Genomic DNA, 12,789 nt, shown 5'->3' on the forward strand with positions numbered 1-12,789 from the left:
AATGAAACTTACACATAAAATGTAACAATGTAAGTCTTTTTAGAAAAAAATATAAGGTAATGTCTCTGAGGTTTAGAGCTCAGCAAACAGTGATTCATCTCACCAGCAAAAGCATGACCCCTGAGAAGAAAACTTGTTAATTTTGACTTCATCAAAATGGGAAATGTTCTTCAAGCACCTCTGCTAAGAAGATGAAATTCTAAGGCCAGTCTGGGGTGGGGGAGGGATTTGCAAACAACATATACGATGAAGAATTGATACCTAGAATATATAAAATCTCTAAAAACTCAGTAGTAAAAAACTAATTATCCAATTATAATATGGTCAAAAGACATGATCAGACATTTCACCAAAGAGTATATACAGATCATACCAGCAGATGAAAAGATGTTCAGCAATAGTAGCCATCAGGGAAATGCAAATTAAAAACAGTGAAATATCACTACACGGTTCTTGGAATGGTTGAACTACAAATCTGTGACAACACCACGTGTTGGTAAGGACACATACATTGAGGGTGGGAATATAAAATGTTAAACAACCACTCTAGCAAAGAGTCGAGAAGTTTCTTTAAAGATCTAAACATGGAACTGCCCTACAATCCAGCACTCTTGATCTTTTATTTCTGAAACAGGAAAATTTATGTTGACACGAAGACTCATACATAAATGTTTTGACAGCTTCATTCATAATAGTGAAACGCTGGAAACAACCCAGATTGTTGTCAATAGGTGAATGGCCAAGTAAACTGTAGTTTACTAAGGAGCAAACCATTGACACGTGGAGCAACCTTGTTCTAGTCCTACAGCATTCTTGAAATGACAAAATTACAGAAATGCAGAACTGGTTCGTCATTGTCAGAACTGGGGAGGAGGGTAAGGAATGAGAAGAATGAGGGAAGAAGTATAATACTCAGGGTCCTTGTGGAGATGGAATTTTCCTGAAACCGGACTATTATCCTGGTGTTATTGGGGGAAACAGGGTAGAGGGTAGCAGGGATCTCTCAACATAATTTCTTATAACTGCATGTGAATCTACGATTATCTCAAAAGAAAAAAAATTTTTTTTTTATTTTTTAAAGATTTTATTTATTTATTCAACAGAGATAGAGACAGCCAGCAAGAGAGGGAACACAAGCAGGGGGAGTGGGAGAGGAAGAAGCAGGCTCATAGCAGAGGAGCCTGATGTGGGGCTCGATCCCATAACGCCGGGATCACGCCCTGAGCCGAAGGCAGACGCTTAACCGCTGTGCCACCCAGGCGCCCCTCAAAAGAAAAATTTTAATTAATAATTAACATGAGTCAGCTTGCTTATATTTACTCAGTCTGAAAGTTTCAAAAACTGAAAGTTTCAGTTACTTTCCATACATAAAACCAAGCAAAGCAAAGCATGTCAATAAATCTAGAATGAGAAGAAAACTTAAATATGAATTAGTAGAGGGAAAACAAAATTACTCTCCACGTCAAACCTCAGATGAATATTTATTTTGTTGAATTCCTGCATTAGAAGTTAAAAATTGAGCTACCCTGTGACCCAGCCATTGCACTATTGGGTATTTACCCCAAAGATACAGACGTAGTGAAGAGAAGGGCCATATGCACCCCAATGTTCATAGCAACAATGTCCACAATAGCTAAATCGTGGAAGGAACCNTCATGGAAGGAGCCGAGATGCCCTTCAACAGATGACTGGATTAAGAAGCTGTGGTCCATATATACAATGGAATATTACTCAGCTATCAGAAAGAACGAATTCTCAACATTTGCTGCAACATGGACGGCACTGGAGGAGATAATGCTAAGTGAAATAAGTCAAGCAGAGAAAGACAATTATCATATGATTTCTCTCATCTATGGAACATAAGAACTAGGAAGATCAGTAGGGGAAGAAAGGGAAAAAGAAAGGGGAGGTAATCAGAAGGGGGAATGAAGCATGAGAGACTATGGACTCTGAGAAACAAACTGAGGACTTCAGAGGGGAGGGGGTGGGGGAATGGGATAGACTGGTGATGGGTAGTAAGGAGGGCATGTATCGCATGGTGCACTGGGTGTTATACGCAACTAATGAATCATCAAACTTTATATCAGAAACCGGGGATGTACTGTATGGTGACTAACATAATATAATAAAAAAAATTTAAAAAAAAAAGAATGTATTTGTATAGGGGGCTCCTGGGTGCCTCAGTCGGTTAAGTGTCTGCTTTGGCTCAGGTCATGATCTCAGGGTCCTGGAATCAGTCCCTCATAGGGCTCCCTTCTCAGTGGGGAGCTCTCCTGCTATTTCTCCTTCTGCCTCTACCCCTACCCCTGCTCATGCTCTCACTCTCTCTCTCAAATAAATAAAGACAATCTTTTTAAAAAAGAATGTATTTGTATAGTAACATAATGAATGAATTTTTATCTTTATTTTTTTAAAGATTTATTTATTTGAGAGAAAGAGAGCACAATCAGGGGGAGGGGCAGAGGGAGAGGGAGAGAGAACCTCAAGCAGACTCCACACCCAGTGCAGAGCCCCACATGGGATCAGTCCCAGGACCCTGAGATCATGACCTGAGCGGAAATGAAGAGTGGGATGCTCACCCCAATGAGCCACCCAGTCACCCCAATAAATGATTTTTTAAAACGCACAACCAATCCATTTGCCCCAGGCTGTACCTTCTGAATGGCAGCTAGAGAGTAGTCATTCAATCACTTCCCAAGGTACATTTTTTTTGTATAAATATGTGTTAAAAAGGAAAAAAGTTATGAATATCTTGCCAAATGCTGAGAGGGATGCAAAAACAAAGCATTCTGGGTACCTGACCTCAGAGAGGTCGCTAGACATCTAAAAATACTGAAAATATATTTTGAATTATTTTTACTTATCAAAACCTATGTTCCCATTTCCTGAGAGTCTAGCACGGAACATTTCATCGTGAATAACAAAGGTGCTCGTGAGCAACTGCGAATGCGCAAAGTGTGCAAAAGCCATCTTGGACTCCGTACCCTACTAAAATGCCAGTTGACTTAAACTTCCTTATATTTCCCCCGCGCCCACCATTGCATATATTGAACCAGATCCATTTGTTCATCCCTGATTAAGAGCTTATTTTTCTGGACTGAAAATATAAACAGATTGGAGAGTTCCGTTCTTCTTTTCTTTGAAAAAACAAAAGCAAAAACACCCACTGCAAAGATAATCTTAGATGTCCTGAGGGGAGAAGAGAGAGATGGCAAACTGTTTATGAAAGCCAGGAAATAAATGGAGCTCAGAGTCTCCCAGAAGGGCCGGCAAGGCTGAGAGCAGGGATGTGCCTATGGGGGGCTGCTGTCACAGCACCCCCTCCCCCAGCCTAGGAGGAAGGCTTCCCAGCAAGGGAGAGCTGCATTACTCAAGGGAAAGCACGTACCTCAGAGAATTCAGCATTTCAGAGCTGTCTCGCATTTAATTCTAGAGAAGGTTGTTGAATTTTTATTTTGAAATCTGATAGTGCTGCTTTAGTAAACCTTATATACATATTTTGCATATATATATTTTAGGAATTGCAGTAATAAACACAGAATTGCAATATGTTTGACAAATTAATAGATTCAATTTATGACAGAAGCATAAAGCTGTCGAGTGCTTTAGCATTTTGAAAATCAGCTTTTTATGACATTTGTTTTTCCCTTCAAAAACTATAGTTCTGTAGCAAAAGAACTAAAGGCAAGGAATAGCCAACTTAGGTTGAAATTTATTAATACAAGTAAATTTTTTACAGACACCAAAAGTAGCAATATAATGGCAAAATACTCTTCATGTAAGACCGCTGTGTAAATGCAATGTGCAGGACCAGCCTTCCGCGTGTGCATTTTCCCCCGTGTCGGTCTGTTCTGGAGCTCGTATCTTGGCGACAGAGACCAGAGGTGAAGGTTGATACCAGAGCACCGTCTCACTCTAATTGAGTTTCTCTTCCAGATTCGCTTTTTAGAGAAAAGCTATGCAAAACATTCTGTAGAATTTATACAGACTGAACTACTTTTTCAAGGTAATCTATGTAGCCTTGATTTATCAAACCCAGAAATTTAGGCAGTATGGCATCTTCAGTTAACATATTAATCAAGTAACGGACTTAAACAGCTGTTCACATTCACTGGCTAAAAATGGCTTTTATTTGAAATGATACATTTCAAATCTAACATTCCTCTAACAAATATCGTAGAAAACCCAATTCTTCATGTTCAGCTTGTTGTAGAAAAAATGCATCAAAACAGAAATGTGCAGAGTTTATAATTTATAGCTCTGTACATTTTTCAGGAACTGAATGTGACTCCCCAGTAAGAGTCCAGTAGTGCTCTACACACAGGTGCTGCCCTCCTGCTTCCCTCCAGCCTCCAGCTGCCTCCCTGCAGACATGACCACCCTTCAGACTTCTGTTCCTGCTGCATACATTTGTCTCTCTTTGAAGTTATACAAATAGAGTCATATTCTCTGAATTAGTTTGCTCAACATTATGTTTGGGAACTTGCTTCACACTTTGTGTCTGATTATGCCTGTGGTCTTAATGGAATTCTATGGTATGAATGTAATACAATTTATTTATGCTCCTGATGAATACTTAGTTTCCCATGATAAGATATTGTAAATATGGTTGTTATAAATATTTCAGTCAGCTTTATTGTTGCTATTAAACACATGTATGCATATCTGTTGAATTTACTTAGAGGTGGAAGAGATGTCCTGTTTGTAGAGTATGTACATTCAGCTATATTCAGCTATAGTCGATAGGACTCAACCGTTTTTGAAAGTAGCCAAATCAATGCATATTCTCATCATTCGTGTCTGAGAGTTCTGGCTGCTCCATGTGGTTGTCAGCATTTAATACTAGTATTTTTTTCTTTGCTTCATTTCAAGCATGCTTGTAGGTATATAAAAATATCACATTTTCTGCATTTCCTTAGTTCTCATGTTTTCTTTTTAAGTAAGAATGTACACAAAACTCACATTTAATCATTCAATAATCTACTTTGAAAATTTGTATTTGTTTGCATATGCTTATATATCTATAAATGTTCATAAAAATTAAAAAATCACAAAATTATATCTAATGTCATTCAGTGACTCTGCATACTCATAAAAATCTTATTGTGCTCTTCCCGCCTTCTTGTATCTTGACATTGATGATTTTCAGAAAGTTTTTTGTACTGATTCACAGTAATCTTTGAGATGACAGGGACTCATTGAACTATATAAATGACCTCTGAGCAAGGGAGGGCAGTTTTGCTAACCTCAGGTTTTGTTTGTGTGTTTGCTTTAATCTGCTTGTGGTGCATGAGCACATCTTTCTGTGTTTGAGAACAGTCTCTCCTGGGTGCTCTTCAGAACCTGTAACCTAAGCTTGTAAGGTGCACTTGGACTTTACATTCTTAACTGACTCTTATTTCCACTGAATTTTCCTTTATTTGATCCCTTGTCATATGGATGGTTTGGAGGCAAAAAAAAAAAAAATACGAAAGGTTCATTTTGGGCAAAAAATACTGTGTTTGATCCTGAAGTTCACAATGTGAATGAATTATTTGAGTTTTAATCACAAATTCTGCGTGTGACTTTATAAAGCATATTATAATCATTACTTTTTCCCTATTTGTTTTTAATTAACTTATTTTAAACATTACAAGAATCTGAAAAATAAAGCATCTTAATAAGGTGATTATACACTATTTCTCCCCATGGCTATACATGGACATATGTGGAAGTTTTAGACATTTGAGGCATTTATTTTTATATTTTGAGTAGAATTTTATATTTTCCCAGAGGCCTAAGGCAGAAATTTTGAAATGTACTACTTAGAACATTAGATTTGGATGCAATAAAGACTTTAGACTTGGAAAACTATTAAGCTAAGAACAGCAGTAAAAACAGTGTGGTTTTGCAGTTGTGGCTGGCTGCTCCTGGTACTGGGGGAAAATGCAGATTACCAGAGATATGTCTGTGAGTAAAAGGTGCAGATTACCAATGACATATATAGTTATAGTTATAATATGTAATATTTGTTCATTTGGAGCTCAAGGTCTATGGAATATAAGAAAAGAGTATCTGTCATTAATTTTCTCCTTCTAAACTATAATGGCATAGTATATAATTATATTCTATAAAGTTTTAAAGTTATTTAATGTGGTGTTACTCCTCTCTCTAACAAGAGTCTGGGGGATCTTCACAAAGTGATTCTTTATTTACCTATTTATTTAGTAATCTCAACAGCAAACACAATGTTAATTATATAGTAGATGCTTGAGAAATATTGTCTATACAGGTCTACATCTCAACAGAGCTATCAAGTTATATTGCAAAACACTCAGGAATAAACCCTTCCTCTGACTGTATGATCCATTCCCTGAGTGCTTGTGAGAACTCTTTTTGAAAGAATAAAGCTTAGTACCAAATAAATGTTAGTTGTTTAAATGAGTTCACAAAAGCAGAAGTGAATTTCTATCTCTGAATATCCTGTTTGTGATTTCAAACCAGTGCTAAAGAAATTTAGAAGACATAGTTATAAATGTGTAGGGGTGGAAAATTTCCCTCTTCTTCCATTCTTGGTACTCTGGCTGGCCTAATAATTGAATTGACATAAAACAGATTAACAGGAGAAAAACAAATCCAATTACTGACATACAAGAGCCCCATAAGGACCTGAGGCTCACAGACAGTCAGGCGTTTGAGGTGATGGGCCATCCTGAGCTAAGGAAAAGGAGTGGGGGCTTCAAAAGGGAGGAAAACAAGTCATGGAAAGATGAAAAGAGCAAGTGTTTGGCATAAATAAATAAATAAATAAATAAATAAATAAATAAATAAATAAATGCCATAAGTCTTTCTGATACAGAAGTTATCTCTGGCATAGCCAGTCTTCCTGGTACAGGCCCCCTTGGCTAAATTCTTGTAGGCAGTGAAGGGAGAGTTTGCTGGGCTGTGCTTGCCTTCAGCTCAGAATAATCCACATGCCAAAGGGGCATCTTTTGGGGGGGCTTCTTCCGAACCTCTTTAAATATATATTGGAGTAATTAAATTTCAGCAAGGTTTTGAAGTAGGCACTGAAAAGAGGGGTTATTTGGAAATGGAAGAACACTACCTCCCTCCCTCCCAATCCCCAGAAGAGAGCTAGCAGGGCCTTATTCTGGATAGGACCCTACGAAGTGCACTCTGAAAAGTTGGAGCATGTGAAGAGGCAGGACTCACTGATGTCCTGACTGAGATCCATGCCAGACTATCCACTCCTGGTAAGTTCTTTGTCTTGGAAAGCACTTAAACCTATAAATCGAGGTGGATAGCATTTTGATAGAGTTATCTTTACTTTTCAAATACTCTACCAAGTTTCTTCACTGCTCTCTGACAATGAGAGCCAGCCTATTTATTTCATATAATGATCAAACACACTCTAGAAGATTGAGGAGGACATTTTTACTTCCCCACTTCATGTTTTAGGCCCTAAACTCAACCATAGGTATTACTGAGGTTCATCTCTCAAGAGACCATCGCTGCTGGTTCCCTCTCCTGGATGGTCCTTCTTATTTGGTATAATCCAGGTGCTTTCTCTACAATCTCTTCCCAGAATAGTTATAAAATTTTCCCTTTTGCCTGTCATTTGTATCCAAAATATAGAATTTTAATCACAATGGAGACTGACCACACTGCCTCTCTAAATATAATCTAATGTGTTGCCTAGTGTTAACGTCAGGAAAGGCAGTTTGTTCTAGTCTTCTCTTCATCAAAGTGTCTCTAACCCTGAACCTCAAATGAAATGCAAAACATGCTGGTATACAGTGGTAGTCATTTTTCCTTTGTGTGCATGTTTAAAGATTTATTTATTTATTTATTTGAGAGAGAGAGTGAGCACACAGGAGCAGGGGAAGGGGCAGGGGGAGAGGGAGAGGGAGAGAGAGAATCTCAAGCAGACTCAGCTGCACTGAGAGCAGAACCCTACCTGCAGATCAATCTCACGACCCTGAGATCATGACCTGAGCCTGAGATCATGATCGTACCGGAAACCGAGAGTCAGAAGCTTAACCAATTGAGCCACCCAGACGCCCCTCCTTTGTGCTTTTTAATGAAAATCTTTATTTTCATTGAAAAGAGTTTACAGCTTATTAAAATATGAAACATGATAAAAGCTAAACTATGAAATAAACTTATTAAAATATAATACATGCTCATTGATAAATACAGCATGCATAGTTCTTGTAACTGTTCATTTTCCCTCATGTGGGCAGGTCCCATGCAGTTAGCTGGGGCTTGAAGAGAATGAAAGGCTGGTCCTCCTGAGAGTGAGGGAGCTTCCTCCGGCTTGAGGCGGTGCAGCACGAGGCGTCCCTGTACTCCTGGGACCACAGACCTTCGGTTCTGTGGTGGCTGTTTTGAAGCCTCTCCATTTGGGGGGCAATTTGTTGTACAGCAACAGATCATGAACACAGCTGCCATTGAGACCCAATGCTACATTTTATTTTTAACAGAAAGTGTGGGCACGGGTAATCACAGAGAGCTCCGTGTTTACCAACCTGACCAGGAAGGACCGCTTTCATAACTGACTAAACAGATTATCTTTTGATATTACAATTTTGTAACCACATTTCAGGCTATTCTTTAATCAGATCACCAAATGCTTATTATATCTTTCCGTGTTCACTGACAATCCTTTACTGCCACGATCACCTCATTTTGAGTTCGAAATTATATATATTTCAGTGTTATCAGGTGACTCTTGGAAGGTGATTAATGATAAGACATGGACTGATGCTATTACCCACCAAGAATGATTAAAGCTGGAACCTTATGATTTCCATACATTTTGCAAAAAAATGTATGCAAATATTGGGTATATACATTTTCCGAGAGTAAGATTCATGGGTCCCTTCAGGTTCTTTCAAATGTTAAGGACCTAAGGATGCCTAAGAAAACTAAGAAATGAGAGCAGGAAAATTTCATGAAGTCTATGAGAGAACTATGATACAAAACAGGGAAACTGATTTATAAGAAGCAAACCCAAGGTCCATATTTTGAATGTTATAGATTTGGTTATTCCTACGTTCCATAAATGCACATACATATGGTGTCTACTATGTATGCTATGCCGTGTAATGGAATACACCTGGTATTATAAACCAAACTCTAACACTCACTACTGCGCTCACCCTTCTCATCCTGATTCCCCCCCCCCAAAGATCTCACTTTGCATTCGGTTACACACCCTGGTATACTAGTTGCTGTACACTCACACACTCACATAGGCGCATGTAGGAAGTGCTGGAAGGGGAGTTCAGGACGTAGTGGGGATGCCTGCTCAGATGATGCCAGAAAGATGAGATGGTAAGCCATCAGATGCAAGAAGGAGGGCAGGTTGTCCTCGCAGAGGAGATGGGGAGCACAGGTAATGGAGAATGTATTCGAGAATCCCACATCAGAGGTTGAGTGTGATTTGGGGACAGCATGGGTGGAGGGAGAGGTTGGAAATGACATGGAGGTAATAGAGAAAACAGAACTAAGGGTCTGCATGTTTGTTAGTGTAAATCTGTTCGTTTTCAGCTCCTAACAGAACAAGAAGAAAAGCTGAAAACGCCCGCCTTCTAATCAAAAGTCAGACTCCTCTTATTTCTTTTAATTAACAATGGATCATTCACTTGAAAAAAGCACGTAAACTGTACTCTTTATTTTGATGGTAAGGTATTTGATTGATTTATTATAATTTTAAAAGGAATTCACGTTTTTAAGCCACATAATCACAATATGCCTTGTTTTGTCAAAATTATATTTTATAAACTTATCAATTAATAAATAGCTTGTCCACACTTAAATTTTACAAAACATAAAAGTGGTTGCCACTGAAAATATGGATATAGGACAACTTAAACCTGAAATCAGTGGGAAATGCTCTTAAACTGGAGAGTTGTAATAATTCAGACTAAAGTACTCCTGAGAGACTCAAGGTTTGAAACGGCTTTTTAGGAATGGTTAAGTGAGGCTTCAAATCCTAAATATATGATTTTATTTAAAATCACAAAGCAGTAATTGCTGTTTATTATATTTGTTTTAAAATTTGTTCCTGACATAAGAGAATAAATCGCCAGTTACCACTGACGAATCTAATTACTACATAATATTTACACTCTCATTGCTTCATTAATTACATGCAAAACCTATATTTTAAAACTTCTGAGAGCTTAATTTGCACTTAAATCACAACACTTCTATTTATCTTACTTGTTTTGAGTTGCAGGTCTTTAAATATTGAATATGTTATAATGTTGCAGGATAGCTCACTACACTGAGAATTACATTCCTTGTCTCTTCCTCTTCACAGATTTTGTGCCTGCAGAGGTAGGTGGTTAAGAAGTGTCTTTCCTTTGTTGCAACAAGACTGGGAGATGAATGAGGGCAGGGATACAGAATATGTCAATATATATTTTAAGAGCTACTGTAAATAATGCTGCAATAAACATAGGGGTGCATATACTTTTTGAATGGGTGTATTCATTTTCTTTGGGTAAACACCCAGTAGTGGAATTACTGGATCATAGGGGAATTCGATTTTTAATTTTTTGCAGAACCTCCATACTGTTTTCCACAGTGACTGCACCAGCTTGCATTCCCACCAGCAGTGCACAAAGACTCCTGTTATTGCTGTTTTCCTCTATCTTTGTCAGCAATTTGACTGTGATGTATCTCAGTGTGGTTTTCTTTGCATTTGTGCTACTTAGAGATTGCTGAGCTTCATCAATCTTGGAAAATTCATACGCATTATCTCATATAATATGTCTTCTGCCCACTCACTATCTTTATTCCTTCTGATATATAATTAGAATTTTGTTTTTCATTTTGGTATTGTTCCATATGTCTTAGACATAATTTTCTTTTTTTCTCTCTGTGCTTCTGGGTTGTTAATTTTTATGGACTAGTATCCAAGGTGCCCTAATTTCTGCAGCCAAGTCCAGTCCGTGCTATATCCATTTTTGATATTTTATTTTTTTAGCTCTAGAATGTCCAATTAGTTTTTTTTAAGTTTCCAATATTCTAGAAAATTCCTCGGATGTTCACACGTTTTGACTCCTTTTCTACTAATCCCTTCTACATGTTTATAATAGCTGTTCTAAAGTCCTTGTGTAGTAATCCTATAGCTGGGTATTTTGTGAACCTGCTTCTATTGACTACTTTTTCCTCTTGATTATATATTTGCTTATTTTTTCCTAATGTATTATATTTTGTAAATGCATTCTGGATATGTAGAAAAAGACAGTAGAAAGGACAGTAAATAGCGTTTGCGGACTGAATGCCAAGTGCATTTAGTCCTATTAGGTGACTCGGGTTCGGTCAGGCTGAGTCCATCGAATGCGTCGTTCAGTGGGATCTAGGCCTTGTTCGGACGTTCATTCACCACCATTCAGCTGTTTCAAGGGCAGATAAAACTCTGGTAATGTTTGATATCCAATCATCAGGGAGATGTCAGAGTTCTATCTCTACTTTTAGTCTAGATGTTGGGCAGCTGGGAGGGGTTCTCTCTTTTCTCTAGTGAAGCCCCCTTCTTTCTGCACCTAGGAAAAAAATTCTCTCCGATCTGATGACTTGTTTCCAGACATTAGGGTGAAGGTCCCCAGGTGGTATGCCACTGTTGACTCAGCGAAGGCCTTGAGCTCTTATCTGGTATTTCTCTCACTGTCTTGTCCTAAGCCCAACTGTAGGGCACCATTATACTAAGCTCCTTAAGACCCTTGCTATGGTCTGAATGCTTGTGTCCCTTTGAAATTCATGTTAAAAACCCAATGCCCAAACTGATTACATTAGGTGCTGGGGACTTTGGTATGAGATGAGGTCCTGAGGGCTGAGCCCTCCTTGAGGAGGCATCCATTACTGTAAGAGATCCCAGAGAGATCCCTTTCCCTTCCTCCACGTGCGATAAAATGAAAAGCCCATGACCTCACTCAGCCACACTGGCACACAGATCTTGGACTTCCAGCCTCCAGGTCTGTGAGGAATATGTCTGTCACTGAGAAGCACTTGGTCTGTGGTATTCTGTTACAGCCACTCAGAAGGATGAACACAACCCTACGTCTTGTGGGGATGTGTTTCTCAGGTCTTTTGCTCTTCGCCTAGCCTTTATCACACTACTCTTGTGCACTCATAAATGCCATTTGAGAAGAACTGGCAAGTGTATTCACATCAGATAAGTTTGGCTTCTTTGGATTCTAATCCTACAGGCTCACTCATATGTCACAATAAAAATGTGCTGAAATGTAAGGTGTTCCTTCTCACCCTCCTCTATGGTGTATCTCCCTTTCCTAATCTTGTGTCACCACTGTGGAACTCACTTCTCCCAAGAACTGCCCATCCCTTTTTGGAATTTAGTGTTTTTTCTGATCTCTTGCATCACCATACTTCTGATGGCGTCTCTGAAACTATGAATTGACAGCCTATCTACCATTACCCCCTTTGCTAGGTGTGGTGCAGTGGTCTCTTGTGATTTTCTATGTCCTGACTGGAGTATAACTTACTTATTTATTTTTATAATTTTATTGTCCCTATATATAATGTGTGATTCTTACAAGAAACATAAGAAGTCCTCCCCCTTTTAAAATCTGTGATTATTTTTCTTTTTAATGATTTATGCACTTTACTTACTAACTTCACTATAAACTCCTTAATTTTGAATTTTTATCTCCTCTTGATCTCTCCCTGACTTTGACAGTTTGTCTTGCTTGCTAGGTTATGTACTTAAACATGTATTATTTTAGAATAAGCCAGTTTTATAACTAACTAGATAAATGATTGAATAACCCAGATGATTTTATA

This window comes from Ailuropoda melanoleuca, chromosome 6, assembly GCF_002007445.2.
Source record: "Ailuropoda melanoleuca isolate Jingjing chromosome 6, ASM200744v2, whole genome shotgun sequence".
Classification (NCBI taxonomy): Eukaryota; Metazoa; Chordata; class Mammalia; order Carnivora; family Ursidae; genus Ailuropoda; species Ailuropoda melanoleuca.